This window comes from Engystomops pustulosus, chromosome 4 (genome assembly GCF_040894005.1).
Source record: "Engystomops pustulosus chromosome 4, aEngPut4.maternal, whole genome shotgun sequence".
In the NCBI taxonomy this organism is placed as follows: domain Eukaryota; kingdom Metazoa; phylum Chordata; class Amphibia; order Anura; family Leptodactylidae; genus Engystomops; species Engystomops pustulosus.
Window position 1 is genome coordinate 214,430,700 of NC_092414.1, and position 16,100 is coordinate 214,446,799.

Consider the following 16,100-nt stretch of genomic DNA (forward strand, 5'->3'; position numbering starts at 1 on the left):
TACAGACAGAGTGCTAAAAACAATGACTGACCCCGACGTGATTTGAACACGCAACCTTCTGATCTGGAGTCAGATGCGCTACCGTTGCGCCACGAGGTCTCTGTTGGTGCTAAAGGTTGATACTAAGTTCTGGATGAAAATTAGGAATTGGACAGATAATGCTGAATAATTCATATGGAAATATGAAAAAATCCATATTTCCAAAATTTCAAAACAATAAAATTGAGGAAGCATCAAAAAACCTTGTGTTTAGTGGAAACTGAATCAGATAGTAAGCATCTGAAGAAAGGTAACCAGTTCTTTAACCATTCCTATAAGAAAACGATGCTAAACCAGCTTCCATGTCAATTTGGTGAGGCTCACTTTCTTATTTTCTAACTGGAGAAATTCCAAGAAATGTCTCACTAAGGTGCACATTGACAGTTCTTATTTTATTAACTAGCCTGTGTGTGCGTGTATATAACTAAAAGTCTGCGCTGTGAACAGGATTTAAACCTGTGCGGGGAGCCCCCATTGGATTTTGAGTCCAACGCCTTAACCACTGGGCCATCACAGCTGAACTTTAGTCAAAAGTTCAAATCCCATGTGAAAAGTGTAGTTTTGTTGGCTGCTTTATATACGGGACTCTGGTTACATGTCTGGTTGTCTTTAGGTAGGCTCAAGCATGGAGAATCTTTTGGTGCGATTGCTTGCCATAGGCTGAGGTTCGCATTCTCTAAGGTTCAAGAGAAGAGGCAGCTCAATGTTTCATCCCCTGTAAAATCAATCACGAAGCAGTTTCATAAGATAAGTTACTTTCAATCGATCAGTTTTAAGAGCCACCCTAAAATCAAAGACTTTAATGAGTTTGCTTTCTTTGACTGCGTTTTCTCTTGCACTCTAAAACTTAATCTCAATAAATCTTAATTCAACAGATCAACATTTTTTGATAAAGGATGGAAAACACGTGATAAGAGATGACAATGTTCACTTCCTCCTAATAGCAAAATACAAGGAGATGCGGAAGTGTAAGTATTGTGGGACGGAATGCTACCGTAACAGTGCCAGCGGTGAGAAAGACTATGTTTTTGTATAGACAGAGTGTTTAAAACGATGACTGACCACAACGTGATTTGAACACGCAACCTTCTGATCTGGAGTCAGACGCACTACCGTTGCGCCACGCGGTCTTTGGCCAGGCAGGCTTTTCGCAGTCTTTGATGCCAAGTTGGTCATTTATAATTCTAAATGATTAATACAAATCTTTATTCAATGCATCGACAATTTCATAAAGGAAAAAACAGAGAATTTAAAGGCAACCAAATTTGCCATTTTTTTTCTAGCTAGTTACAAAAAGGAAGGAATAACTAAGGATCGTAGACCATAATTTCCATGATGGAATGGGAGCGGCTCAAAAGACCATGTTGTATTATCGACACAATGAGCAAAACGTCAACTGACCCCGAGGTGATTTGAACACGCAACCTTCTGATCTGGAGTCAGACGCGCTACCGTTGCGCCACGAGGTCACTTTGGGCTGCAGCAGTTAGTGGTGCTTCACGCTTAATTCCAGTTGAAAATTAGGAACTTGACTGATAATGATGAATAATTCATATGGAAATGAAAACAAAGCCATATTTCCGAAAAACTCCAAAACACTTAAACTCAGGATACATACAAAAAAACCTGGTGGTTAGTGGACACTCAAGCAGACAGTAAGTGTCTGAAGAAAAATAACCATTTCTCTAACAGTTCATATAGGAAAAGGACAGTTAACCTCAACGGCTCTTGAGTTCAACACCTTAACCGCTCTGCCACAACAGCTTAACGGTTGCAAAATATTCCGATCTTATTGGAAAATTGCCATTTTGTTCTCTCCTAAAGGCTAAAGACAAGGAGAAATGGACATCTAAGCATTGTGGGATGCCATTTTATCGAAAGAGTGGGAGTGGTCTGAAAAACTATGTTTTGGTAGAGACTAGAGATGAGCGAACATGCTCGTCCGAGCTTGATGCTCGTTCGAGCATTAGCGTACTCGAAACTGCTCGTTGCTCGGACGAATACTTCGCCCGCTCGAGAAAATGGCAGCTCCCGCCGTTTTGCTTTTTGGCGGCCAGAAACAGAGCCAATCACAAGCCAGGAGACTCTGCACTCCACCCAGCATGACGTGGTACCCTTACACGTCGATAGCAGTGGTTGGCTGGCCAGATCAGGTGACCCTGGGATAGACTAGCCGCTGCCCGCGCTGCTCGGATCATTCTGTGTCTGGATGCCGCTAGGGAGAGAGCTGCTGCTGGTCAGGGAAAGCGTTAGGGTGTTCTATTAGCTTACTGTTAGGCAGGAGTGATTCTCCAAGAACCCAACAGCCCTTCTTAGGGCTACAATAACGTTCTACTTTTTTTTTTTTTTTATTTGCATCTAGTACCATTTTGTGAGGAATTAGCAGGGGGACTTGCTACCGTTGTGTTTAGCTCTTAGTGGCACACATATCCACCTCAAACACCAAAGTGGGAAAATTTAGTAGGGGTTGGATTTCAATTAGGCACAGTCTGCCATTTGTCCTTTTTTATTTTACGTTTATTTTGTTTAATAACTCAGCGTCATCTCATCTGGCATAGCAGTGTGCTTTCATACTTGGCTAGAAAATAGCCATAGCAATAGGATAGCATTGTTTGGTTTTAAAAACTCAAAAACACAAAAAAAAAAAAAAAACACAAAAAAAAGTTAAAAAAAAATTAAAGCTATAACTCTCATTTTAAAAATGTTTAACCCGAGGGCTAGGGGTAGAGGACGAGGGCGGGGACGTGGGCGTCCAACTACTGCAGGGGTCAGAGGCCGTGGTCCTGGCCCGGGGTGAGACACCACCTGCTTATGAGGGAGCAGGGGAACGCCGCAGAGCTACACTCCCTAGGTTCATGTCTGAAGTTACTGGGACTCGTGGTAGAGCATTGTTGAGGCCAGAACAGTGCGAACAGGTGATGTCGTGGATTGCTGACAATGCTTCGAGCAATTTGTCCACCAGTCAGTCTTCCACGCAGTCCACCCATGTCACCGAAATCGCCACTCCTCCAGCTCCTGCACCTCAGCCTCCTCCCCCCCAGTCTGCCCCCTCCCAGGAAAATTTGGCATTTGAACCGGCATACTCTGAGGAACTGTTTTCTGGACCCTTCCCACAGTCACAAACCACTTGTCCGGTTGCTGCTGAGCAATTTTCCGATGCCCAGGTTTTCCACCAGTCACAGTCTGTGGGTGATGATGACCTTCTTGACGTAGTGGAAGTGTGTAAAGAGGTGTCCGACGATGAGGAGACACGGTTGTCAGACAGTGGGGAAGTTGTTGTCAGGGCAGGAAGTCCGAGGGGGGAGCAGACTGAGGGCTCGGAGGATGATGAGGTGACAGACCCAAGCTGGGTTGAGAGGCCGGGTGAACACAGTGCTTCTGAGACGGAGGAGAGTCCTCGACCAGAACAGGTTGGAAGAGGCAGTGGTGGGGCCAGACGGAGAGGCAGGGCCAGAGCTGGTGCATCAGCGCCAAATGTGTCAACTAGTGAAGCTCCCGTGGCGAGGGCTCTTGCGGCGAGGGCTAGATCTTCAGAAGTCTGGAGGTTCTTTAAGGAAACACCGGATGACCGACGGACTGTGGTGTGCAACATTTGCCAAACCAGGCTCAGCAGGGGTTCCACCACTACTAGCTTAACTACCACCAGTATGCGCAGGCATATGAATGCTAAACACCCCACTCAGTGGCAACAAGCCCGTTCACCTCCGGCCGTGCACACCACTGCTCCTTCCCCTGTGTCAGCTGATAGTCAGCCCCCTGCCCAGGACCCTGCCACAAAAACCCCATCGTCGCCTCCACGATCCTCCACAGCATCCACCAGCGTTGAGCTCTCCATACCCCAGACGCTGGAGCGGAAACGCAAATATAGTGCAACCCACCCGCACGCCCAAGCCCTTAATGTGCACATCTCCAGATTGCTTAGCCTGGAGATGCTGCCCTATAGGCTAGTAGAGACCGAGGCCTTTCGCAACCTCATGGCGGCGGCCGCCCCTCGGTATTCGGTCCCCAGCCGCCACTACTTTTCCCGATCCCAGGGATCCCAGCCCTGCACCAGCACGTGTCAGACAACATCACCCGTGCCCTGACCAACGCCGTTTCTGACAAGGTCCACCTGACCACGGACACGTGGACGAGTGCTGCCGGGCAGGGCCACTATATATCGCTGACGGCACATTGGGTTAACTTGGTGGAGGCTGGGACCGAGTCTGACCCTGGGGCTGGTCATATACTGCCGACGCCGAGGATTGCGGGGCCTACCTCGGTCCAGGTGTTTCAGGCCTACTATGCCTCCTCCTCCTCCCACCCCTCCTCCACCTCCTCCTCCGAACTACCATCCGTGGGCACGGCGCCATCAGTCGGTAGCTCTAGGCACAGCAGCAGTGCCGTTGCTAAGCGACAGCAGGCGGTACTCAAACTGCTGAGCCTAGGCGATAAAAGGCACACCGCCCAAGAGCTATTACAGGGCATCACGGCGCAGACTGATCTGTGGCTGGCACCGCTGAACCTGAAGCCAGGCATGGTTGTGTGTGACAACGGCCGTAACCTGGTGGCGGCTCTGCAACTCGGCAGACTGACACATGTGCCATGCCTGGCCCATGTGTTAAATCTGATAGTTCAGTGTTTCCTCAAGACATACCCCAATCTGTCAGATTTGCTCACGAAGGTGCGCCGCATCTGTGCGCATTTCAGGAAGTCCAGCACAGATGCTGCCACTCTCAGGGCAGCGCAGCGCCGCCTCCAACTGCCCGCTCACCGACTGTTGTGCGACGTGCCCACGAGGTGGAATTCAACACTGACCATGTTATCCAGAGTTTACCAGCAGCGCCGAGCCATTGTAGACTGCCAGATGTCAACTTCCACCAGAACTGGTAGTCAGGTCAGTCAGCTTCCTCAAGTCTACAATGAGGAGTGGACGTGGATGTCTGATATCTGTCAGGTGCTGAGTAACTTTGAGGAGTCAACACAGATGGTCAGTGGCGATGCCGCCATCATCAGCCTCACCATCCCGCTGCTTGGCCTGTTGAAAAACTCTCTGATCAGCATGAAGTCGGAAGCTTTGCGCTCGTCACAAGAGACGGGGGAAGAAGATTCCCTTGTTGATAGCCAAAGCACCCTTAGGTCTGTTTCTCAGCGCATATCGGAGAAGGTGGAGGTGGAGGAGGATGAGGAGGAAGAGGAGGAGAATGTTGGCGAGACACAAGAGGGGACCATTGTTGAGTCCTTCACTGTTCAGCGTGTATGGGCAGAAGAAGAGGAGTTGGAGGAGTTGGAGGAGGAGGAAATGGACAGTCAGGCCAGTGAGGGGAGTGAATTCTTACGCGTTGGTACTCTGGCGCATATGGCAGATTTCATGCTAGGCTGCCTATCCCGTGACCCTCGCGTTCAAAGAATTTATTCCAGCACCGATTACTGGGTGTTCACTCTCCTGGACCCACGGTACAAGCAAAATCTTTCCACTCTCATCCCTGCAGAGGAAAGGAGTGTGAGAATGCATGAATACCAGCAGGCCCTGGTTCACAAGCTGAAACAGTATTTCCCTTCTGACAGCGCTAGCGGCAGAGTGCGTAGTTCTGCGGGACAAGTAGCGAGGGAGAGTAGGCGAGCAGGCAGCTTGTCCAGCACTGGCAAGGGTACGCTTTACAAGGCTTTTGCCAGCTTTATGTCACCCCAGCAAGACACTGTCACCTGTCCCCAGTCTCGGCAGAGTAGGGCTGATCTTTACAGAAAGATGGTGAGGGAGTACGTAGCTGACCATACCATCGTCCTAAATGATCACACAGCTCCCTACAACTACTGGGTTTCAAAGCTGGACATGTGGCACGAACTGGCCCTGTACGCCTTGGAGGTTCTTGCCTGCCCTGCCGGTAGCGTCTTGTCCGAGCGGGTTTTCAGTGCAGCTGGTGGCATCATCACCGATAAGCGTACACGCCTGTCGACTGACAGCGCTGACATCTTATTAAGATGAATAAAGCCTGGATTTCTCATAATTTCCAATCTCCACCAGGTGAAGGAAGCTCAACCTGAATAATTGATCCACTCCTCCTCCTCCTCATTTTCCTCCTTCTCCTCCTCTTTGTACAGTAAAGCAGAGGAAACTGGCTATTTTTTGACAGGGCCCACTGGCTCTAGCTATAGTACTTTATGCATTTAATTTTTCTGGAGGGCCACCGACCCGGTCCTCTGTTTTAAACAATTTTTGGGAGTGCCACATACAGGCACTCAATCTATTCAATTTTTCTGGAGGGCCACCTACCTGCTCCTCTGGTTTGAAAACTTTTTGGGACTGCCACATACAGGCACTCAATCGATTCAATTTTTCTGGAGGGCCACCTACTTGCTCCTCTGGTTTGAAAACTTTTTGGGACTGCCACATACAGGCACTCAATCTATTCAATTTTTCTGGAGGGCCACCTACCTGCTCCTCTGGTTTGAAAAATTTTTGGGACTGCCACATACAGGCACTATCCAAATTAAATTGTCTCCATAGCAGCCTCCACACGTTGTCTCCATTGCTACCTCCAAAAGTCGTCCATATAGCTGCCTCCATACATCGTCCCTTTATCAAACGAGGTGTGTCAGGCAGAAATTTGGGTTGTTTTCATGGATTCCACATCAAAGTTGTTAACTTTGTCGCCACCCAGCTGTGTTATCCACAAAATATACTAATAAACTTTTATCATTTACCAATATTATTTCAGCGCTTCTTGCGCATCTGTTTACATTCCCCTCACCCGCCATATCCCAAACTTATAAGAACGCTACTACACTTGATCTTATACAAAAGGTTCTTAGAAGTGCTGTTTGGGGAGTAGCCTAGAGACAGGGGCTTGGATTGGCGAAAGCTCGCCTGGCTGCGGAGCGCCAGCTCCATCCCAAGATCCAACTAACATAGTTTTAACTGCAGCACCTTTAATCTACTACTAGTTCACTGCCTCCATAATAATAATAATAATCTTTATTTATATAGCGCCATCATATTCCGTAGCGCTTTACAAATCATAGGAAACAAATACAAATGTAATGTAACAGAGCACAACATTTGTATGGAACAACAGGAGTGAGGTCCCTGCTCGCCAGAGCTTACGGTTTATGAAGATGATGGAGTAACACGAGGTAAAAGAATATTTAATGGTCAAGCCATTCTTCTTAGGGAATAGAACAAAATATAATAAATGGAATTGCTGTCGCTTGAACCACTCAGCCGTCATCTTATATACCAGGTCCAGGGTGAATGGGACTGTAGAGAAGTCTGGTGCCTGTTGGTTGCTGGATAACAGATGGGAGGACGACACAGGACGGGTTAGTAGAAGAGTTAAAACTTCATGCAGTTAATGAGTGTTATAGGCTTGCCTAAAGAAATGGGTGTTAAGAGCACGTTTGAAACTTTGGAGGTTAGGTATTAGTCTGATAGTCCAGGGCAGAGCATTCCATAGAATTGGTGCAGCTCTAGAGAAGTCTTGGAGACGCGAGTGGGAGGTCCGCACTAGGGTAGAGGTTAATCTAAGATCACTGGCGGATCTAAGAGCACGGGTTGGGCGATAGACTGAGATAAGAGAGGAGAGGTAGGGGGGTGCAGCATTATACAGAGTTTTATGGATGAGGGTTATTATTTTAAACTATTCGAAAGGAGACTGGCAGCCAGTGCAGCTACTGGCATGAACTGTAAGCATACATGGTCCCCTTATCAAACGAGCTGTGTCAGGCAGATTTTTGGGTTGTTTTCATGGCTTCCACAACAAACTTGTTAACTTTGTCGCCACCCTGCTGTGTAATCCACAAAAAATACTGGCAAACTTTTATCATTTACCGATATTATTTCAGCGCTTCTTGCGCATCTGTTTACATTCCCCTCACCCGCCATATCCTAAACTTATAAGAACGCTACTACACTTGATCTTATACAAAAGGTTCTTAGAAGTGCTGTTTGGGGAGTAGCCTAGAGACAGGGGCTTGGATTGGCGAAAGCTCGCCTGGCAGCGGAGCGCCAGCTCCATGCCAAGATCCAACTAACATAGTTTTAACTGCAGCACCTTTAATCTACTACTAGTTCACTGCCTCCATACATGGTCCCCTTATCAAACGAGCTGTGTCAGGCAGAATTTTGGGTTGTTTTCATGGCTTCCATGTTAACTTTGTCGCCACCCTGCTGTGTAATCCACAAAATATACTGGCAAACTTTTATCATGTACCGATATTATTTGAGCGCTTCTTGCTCACCTCCTTTGGTTCCTCTCTGCCACCCATTGGTTTGAAGCCTGAGTCCATTTAGGGTATGTCGCCATGACACTCTCTAGCCTGCCGCTGCTGCCTCTGCATGCCGTCCCCTATAGTGTCAGGGTCAATTATTGGATGTTTTAGATGCTATCTAGCTTCATTCTGTCACTCTGTCATGGCCATGCTGTTGCCCATAATTTTGGCATAATGGTGCGATTATGCAGCCTCAGATGCATCCATGCATGCTGCCCCTGCTGTTTCCTGTCCATTTCCGTGGTGTTTCCATCCTTTTCTGAGGTTCCCAGGTGTTTGGCCAAGCTTCCCTGTGCAGAGCCTTGGTCCCCTTGAAAAATGCTCGAGTCTCCCATTGACTTCAATGGGGTTCGTTATTCGAGACGAGCACTCGAGCATCGGGAAAAGTTTGTCTCGAATAACGAGTACCCGAGCATTTTAGTGCTCGCTCATCTCTAGTAGAGACAGAGTGCTAAAAACAATGACTGACCCCGACGTGATTTGAACACGCAACCTTCAGATCTGGAGTCAGACGCGCTACCGTTGCGCCACGAGGTCTCTGTTGGTGCTAAAGGTTGATACTAAGTTCTGGATGAAAATTAGGAATTGGACAGATAATGCTGAATAATTCATATGGAAATATGAAAAAATCCATATTTCCAAAATTTCAAAACACTAAAATTGAGGAAGCATCAAAAAACCTTGTGTTTAGTGGAAACTGAATCAGATAGTAAGCATCTTTAGAAAGGTAACCAGTTCTTTAACCATTCCTATAAGAAAACGAAGCTAAACCAGCTTCCATGTCAATTTGGTGAGGCTCACTTTCTTATTTTCTAACTGGAGAAATTCCAAGTAATGTCTCACTAAGGTGCACATTCATAGTTCTTATTTTATTAACTAGCCTGTGTGTGCGTGTATATAACTAAAAGTCTGCGCTGTGAACAGGATTTGAACCTGTGCGGGGAGCCCCCATTGGATTTCGAGTCCAACGCCTTAATCACTCGGCCATCACAGCTGAACTTTAGTCAAAAGTTCAAATCCCATGTGAAAAGTGTAGTTTTGTTGGCTGCTTGATATACGGGACTCTGGTTACATGGCTGGTTGTCTTTAGGTAGGCTCAAGCATGGAGAATCTTTTGGTGCGATTGCTTGCCATAGGCTGAGGTTCGCATTCTCTAAGGTTCAAGAGAAGAGGCAGCTCAATGTTTCATCCCCTGTAAAATCAATCACAAAGCAGTTTCATAAGATAAGTTACTTTCAATCGATCAGTTTTAAGAGCCACCCTAAAATCAAAGACTTTAATGAGTTTGCTTTCTTTGACTGCGTTTTCTCTTGCACTCTAAAACTTAATCTCAATAAATCTTAATACAACAGATCAACATTTTTTGATAAAGGATGGAAAACACGTGATAAGAGATGACAATGTTCACTTCATCCTAATAGCAAAATACAAGGAGATGCGGAAGTGTAAGCATTGTGGGACGGAATGCTACCGTAACAGTGCCAGCGGTGAGAAAGACTATGTTTTTGTATAGACAGAGTGTTTAAAACGATGACTGACCACGACGTGATTTGAACACGCAACCTTCTGATCTGGAGTCAGACGCGCTACCGTTGCGCCACGATGTCTTTGGCCAGGCAGGCTTTTCGCAGTCTTTGATGCCAAGTTGGTCATTTATAATTCTAAATGATTAATACAAATCTTTATTCAATGCATCGACAATTTCATAAAGGAAAAAACAGAGAATTTAAAGGCAACCAAATTTGCCACTTTGTTTCTCGCTAGTTTCAAAAAGGAAGGAATAACTAAGGATCGTAGACCATAATTTCCATGATGGAATGGGAGCGGCTCAAAAGACCATGTTGTATTATCGACACAATGAGCAAAATGTCAACTGACCCCGACGTGATTTGAACACGCAACCTTCTGATCTGGAGTCAGACGCGCTACCGTTGCGCCACGAGGTCACTTTGGGCGGCAGCAGTTAGTGGTGCTTCACGCTTAATTCCAGTTGAAAATTAGGAACTTGACTGATAATGATGAATAATTCATATGGAAATTAAAACAAAGCCATATTTCCGAAAAACTCCAAAACCCCTAAACTCAGGATACATACAAAAAAACCTGGTGGTTAGTGGACACTCAAGCAGACAGTAAGTGTCTGAAGAAAAATAACCATTTCTCTAACAGTTCATATAGGAAAAGGACAGTTAACCTCAACGGCTGTTGAGTTCAACACCTTAACCGCTCTGCCACAACAGCTCAACGGTTGCAAAATATTCCGATCTTATTGGAAAATTGCCATTTTGTTCTCTCCTAAAGGCTAAAGACAAGGAGAAATGGACATCTAAGCATTGTGGGATGCCATTTTATCGAAAGAGTGGGAGTGGTCTGAAAAACTATGTTTTGGTAGAGACAGAGTGCTAAAAACAATGACTGACCCTGAAGTGATTTGAACACGGAACCTTCTGATCTGGAGTCAGACACGCTACCGTTGCGCCACGAGGTCTCTGTTGGTGCTAAAGGTTGACACTAAGTTCTAATGAAAATTAGGAATTGGACAGATAATGCTGAATAATTCATATGGAAATATGAAAAAATCCATATTTCCAAAATTCCAAAACACTAAAATTGAGGAAGCATCAAAAAACCTTGTGTTTAGTGGAAACTGAATCAGATAGTAAGCATCTGAAGAAAGGTAACCAGTTCTTTAACCATTCCTATAAGAAAACGATGCTAAACCAGCTTCCATGTCAATTTGGTGAGGCTCACTTTCTTATTTTCTAACTGGAGAAATTCCAAGAAATGTCTCACTAAGGTGCACATTCATAGTTCTTATTTTATTAACTAGCCTGTGTGTGCGTGTATATAACTAAAAGTCTGCGCTGTCTTATAGATTTATATCTGGGGCTCAAACCCCTAATCATTGTAAGGTGACTTTCAAATTAAATGAGTCTGTGTCCAGCGCTGGAATTGACTAACTTGAATGAAAAGACAAGACCTGTCCTTGCAAGAAGTTAGCAACAAGACTGCTACTTTATTGTGGGACTGACACATTTATAGAAAACCATTAGGCACTTTACATAAGGCGTGTAAGTAGGAAAGCAACAACTATAATTGGATGTTCTCACCCATTAAATGTAACACTATTGGATGTAAGCACACAAAGGAGTCTAATACTATTGGCTACATGCAAATACTGAAACTTCACATAAACCAAATGTCCAGATGTGCACCTGGATACCTTCCACTAGGTGGTGCTAGTGAGCACTAAGTCTTTGTTGGAAGAGGGAAACACCCAAACTTAGTTATCACTACACAAAGTTATGTGAAATAATGCTGAATCTTTAAAATGTCCGACAATACGTAAGATGGCGTCTGAGTGCAGTATAATATCTTTAACATTTCCCCCCTTTTGAGCTTTGCATGGCCTGTAACTGTTGTCCAGAGTGACCTCCTCAAACTCCAGGTACATACAGGTAGGCTAAACCCTTACCTGCTGGACTTGTTAACTCTTCACCAGATCCCCTGGAGGCCAGTCACTCGGGGGTTACAGGCCTGCATACTCAAATTACATAATTGTGTTTCCATAGTTTATGGGTTTATTAACTGGTTCTTCAACAAGACGGTATCCTCGAATGGGACTTCTCCTGTCATGGTTCTTACCACCTGGACGGCCATCTGGGACATGGTGGACTTGATGAGGGGGACCACACAACACTTAAAGGAAACCCTTCCAATCCCCCAACTACAAAGTGAAGGACAAAGTGTCCACCCCAGAGTTTCTCTCGAGTTCCCTGGACAGTCCTTCAATCTCTTCAAGTGCATGGGTAATGGATCCATAGGGGGCGATGTCATCCGGGATGTACATGCGACAAGCCACTCCCACCATCTTACAGACTCCTCCCTTCTCAGCAAGGATCATGTCCAAAGCCATGCGGTTCTGGGAAGCATCTCGGATATAATCACAAATCTCTGTTGATTACAATACAACCAGTTAACCCAACCAACATTTTTGCTCATAGCTCTCTGGGGAATAATGGACTCTAGACCTGCCCATATCTGATTGTGGGCCTTGTACTCAACTGGGACCCCCCTTGGTGCTCCCACTGTATCTATATAAACGTTGTCATCTAGGTGCTTCTCCCAGACCTTCAGAATCCTTTGGGATTCTCCACCTTTTCTTATGTGTCTGATCAAACTTATTCCTGGGGATCACGAGGAAGGAATGCACAAGTGTTATCACCGTACACTCATCTTCCCAGCCTCTAGGCCTGACCTGACTCTCCTATCCCCACAAATCCTGTACATCAGACACTGCTAATACAGGGTTACCTGTGCTGTCAATGTTATAGAAGGTCATTGTCGTGTAGGTAAAGTCTCCTACCCTGGGGGCATCCTTGTCAGCCCTATAGATACAGTGATAGTCATGGTTGGGGTGTTCCTGAGCATACAGTCAGTCAGAAGAGACCAGCTAGCAGTAAGAATAAGTAAGCGTGGAAGCGTGCTGACTTCCCTCTAGCTTCACAGATGTGGCACTGGTCAGCAGGACTTGGAAAGGACCATCATAGCGAGGCTTCAGACTCTCTCTCTGGTGTCTCTTTACCACCACGTAGTCTCCAGGCTTCAGGTTATGCATCCTGAGGTCTCTGTCTGGATCTGAAAAAGTAATCAAAAACACTTGTCGGACCTTTTCCAAGGCCTGGCTCAACTGGCATGTTCCACCTGGTTTCCTGCCATCAGCTGCAGGGTCTATGGGAAGTAGAGGCCTAGTCGGGGTGCACAGCCAAAAAGTACTTCAAAGGGCGACAATCCCATCTTTCTGTTAAGGGTGAATGGTGGGCAGCAGGAAGGCACTCGCGCCATGGTTTCCCTGTTACTTCCATGGCCTCCCGGATCTCTAACTGAAGAGTGCCATTTATTCTCTCAAACCCACAACTAATTTGGGAAGGGTAAGGGGTGTGCAGGGCCTGTTCTACACCCAGGAGGGACAAGGATTTAGGTCTTTACCTGTCCAGTGAAGTGGGTTCTGCGACCGGACTCTATGGTCTCCGGAAGTCCAAACCTGCAGAAAATCTCACTCACCACCTTCTTGGCTGCAGCTCTGGCAGTAGCCTTGGTCATGGGAGAAGCTTCTGGCCACCCTGGAAAGAGATGCACACAAGCACGTATTCCTACGTACCACTTATTGGTAGCTGGATAAAATCCATCTGCAGTTTTTGGAAGGGATACAGCGGCTTGGGTGTCACATTCTGTGGGGTCTTTACCACCTTACCCGGGTTGTGGCGGGCACAGACTATACAGGCTTTCACTAGTCTAGTGACAGGGGTAGTAATGCCCGGGGCAAACCACTTATGGTTTATGAGCACTTGCATGGCCATTTTGGATGTGTATGTGTCCGTAGGCTACTTGACTTACTGTCGGGTGCAGGGCTCTGGGCAGGCACACCCTCTCTCCCAGCATCCAGGTCCCATAGGCATCTGGGCTCCAGCTTTCCTCCACACTCCCTTCACTTCTGATGACTCTCGGGCCACCAGGGACTGGAACACCTGTGGATCAAACTTTTAGCTCATAACTCACCGCTGAGACTTCAGGACAGTCTCCGGGCTCCATCTGTGCAGCTGCCTTCACCATCCCGTCAGCCACATACTTGCCCTTGGCTTGCGGAGTTACCAAATTGTGTGTGCTTTTACTTTTATTATCCTCACCTCTTGTGTAAGTAAGGGAGCATCCATGAGCTCTTTACCCAGCTTGCCATTCTTAAAGGGGTTCCCTGCAGAGGTGAGGAAATCTCTAGCCTTCCATATGGGTTCATAGTTGTGTTTAGTACCCAGAACTATACCTTGAGTATAGATGTTTGCCCTTTTACCTTCCAACAGCTGTAGCACTTCCCTGAGTGCCGTCACTTCACCTCCTGCTCTGACCTGTGGAGGGAGTGGTTCTGCTTGTACTACCTCATGTGCGCCACTGACCACTGTATATCCAGTGTAGAACCGTCTGTCTTCTCCCGCAGACCTGGAGCCATCTATGAGAAAAAAACTCAACATCTGTGTTACTCACCCTTCTCTCCCCCTCTCTGAATCCTGGAAGACTGGCGATAGAATGAAGGATTCAGAGCTGTGCACCTTATCAGTGTGTCCTGGGGCATCAGGAGTGCACACTGGAGTCTGAGCTGTCCGGCCTTTGCTCAGATGCTTGGGCTGTATTTGGGTGAGGACACTGTGCAAGGTATGTGGGGTTTGCACTGTAACTGAGTAATCTAGGATCAGCTCACTGGCCTTGCTGCTGCAGCTACTGACACATGAGGGGCTCCCCTCACGACCGAGTCTAACCGGGCCTAATAGTGGGCCACTGGTAAGGCCACCACGTTCCTGGACTAGACACCTGTGGCCTGGCCTAGATACTCAGTGCAAAATAAAACATAAGTTTGATCCGGTGGGATGTACCTAGGGCCGGGGCACACAGGATTTCTCAGCTTAAGGCTATAGAAGGCATCAATTGCCTCCTGACTAAGGGCAAATGGAGAAGAGGCAATGCAATTATCAAGGGGCAACATCAGGCTGGGGGCAGCAGACCTTATCCCAGGCTGCAGGAGCTGGCCAGTCCTAGAAACATGTGAAGAGGCTTAGGGCCTCAGGGCAGGGGTACATTCTGGACTGCCAGCTTTCTTTCCTCTGTCAGGTGTCTGCCTGTGGCTGAGAAGCAGTGGCCTAGGAAGACCACCTTCTCCTGGCAGTACCGGAGCTTGTCTCCGGAAACTTTACAACCCTTCTGGAACAGAAAGCACATAAGGTCAATAAATGCATCCTGGCAAACAAAAACAGTAGGTCCTCCGCATACTGATAAGGAGAACATCCAGTAAGGGGCTAGTCTGCCAGTCTACTCCCTGTAGGGCCGTGTAGTATGGAGTACTGGCTGGGGGAGTTTTACCCCCCTTGTGGGAATCTGCATCAGATATACTGGAATGCTACACTGGTAAAGGCAAATAGGTCCTGGCAATCTTCATGTAGGGGCACAGAGAAGAAAACATTTGCCAACAGGGAAGAGTTCTACAATGAAAGGCACTAACTCTATTTGGAAGGGGGCTTTCAGAAGAGGGGGACTGTTCTTGCTGACATCCTTGTCCATTACCACCCCCCTTGTCCCGCCCTGTTGGGGCCATCTACGTTTCCTAGAGTGTGTCTCTTTGTATTCTTATCACAAGCAAGAAGGGTGCTGGTCTGCATTCCAAAAGATTTTTTTTTTTTTTTTTTTTTAATGAGCACTCTCTAGGATTCCTGTCCCTCTGCCCTGCCCTGGTCCGTCCGTAGTCACTGGTCTAAGTCTCCAGTAATCAACCCCATCCACTTTCCTTTGTCATTAACTCTCTACTTACATCAAAACAACTTTCTGCCTGGGTGTGCCACTTTTGTCTTTGAGCCAGCCACCATTTTCATCAAGTGCTGTCTCCTACCTCTGCACACTCAGGGGATCATCTAACATACCCAAAAACTTCAATACCTCATAACTTCCTTTTACCCACTCTTTACCTTTCCTGTGTTACACTATGTCAGTTGCCTTTTTAGGTCTGCAGTGTCCAGCTACAGTCTTACTTTGCTCACTACCCATTTTGTGGAATCTGTGGAATACCTGATTTTGTTCAAGGGCTATAGATATCCTCCGTACATACAGCTCCAGACTACCCCGCTAACTATCAGTAAGTACAAATTAGAGACCTTCACACAATATTTCAGAAATCAAGGAGAACCCTCTACTGTAAAATTCCTGTCAGTGTCCTTCCTGCCTCTACTGTCCTTTCCGCATCACGGGGCCGCATCAATCCTGAAGGAACGATA

At 46.7% G+C, this 16,100-nt stretch overlaps 8 non-coding genes across 8 annotated transcripts; all 8 read right to left on the reverse strand.

The window, feature by feature from the left end:
- Positions 1 to 27: 27 nt before the first annotated feature.
- TRNAW-CCA (transfer RNA tryptophan (anticodon CCA)) lies at positions 28 to 99 on the reverse strand. The gene has a single exon. It is a non-coding gene; the product is annotated as a tRNA-Trp (tRNA).
- A 375-nt stretch (positions 100 to 474) lies between these two features.
- TRNAL-CAA (transfer RNA leucine (anticodon CAA)) lies at positions 475 to 556 on the reverse strand. Its single transcript has one exon. It is a non-coding gene; the product is annotated as a tRNA-Leu (tRNA).
- Positions 557 to 1,097: 541 nt separating this feature from the next.
- On the reverse strand, positions 1,098 to 1,169 carry TRNAW-CCA (transfer RNA tryptophan (anticodon CCA)). The gene has a single exon. It is a non-coding gene; the product is annotated as a tRNA-Trp (tRNA).
- A 267-nt stretch (positions 1,170 to 1,436) lies between these two features.
- On the reverse strand, positions 1,437 to 1,508 carry TRNAW-CCA (transfer RNA tryptophan (anticodon CCA)). The gene has a single exon. It is a non-coding gene; the product is annotated as a tRNA-Trp (tRNA).
- Positions 1,509 to 8,751: 7,243 nt separating this feature from the next.
- Positions 8,752 to 8,823, reverse strand: TRNAW-CCA (transfer RNA tryptophan (anticodon CCA)). The gene has a single exon. It is a non-coding gene; the product is annotated as a tRNA-Trp (tRNA).
- A 375-nt stretch (positions 8,824 to 9,198) lies between these two features.
- Positions 9,199 to 9,280, reverse strand: TRNAS-CGA (transfer RNA serine (anticodon CGA)). Its single transcript has one exon. It is a non-coding gene; the product is annotated as a tRNA-Ser (tRNA).
- A 541-nt stretch (positions 9,281 to 9,821) lies between these two features.
- TRNAW-CCA (transfer RNA tryptophan (anticodon CCA)) lies at positions 9,822 to 9,893 on the reverse strand. The gene has a single exon. It is a non-coding gene; the product is annotated as a tRNA-Trp (tRNA).
- A 267-nt stretch (positions 9,894 to 10,160) lies between these two features.
- On the reverse strand, positions 10,161 to 10,232 carry TRNAW-CCA (transfer RNA tryptophan (anticodon CCA)). The gene has a single exon. It is a non-coding gene; the product is annotated as a tRNA-Trp (tRNA).
- Between the last annotated feature and the right edge of the window lie 5,868 nt (positions 10,233 to 16,100).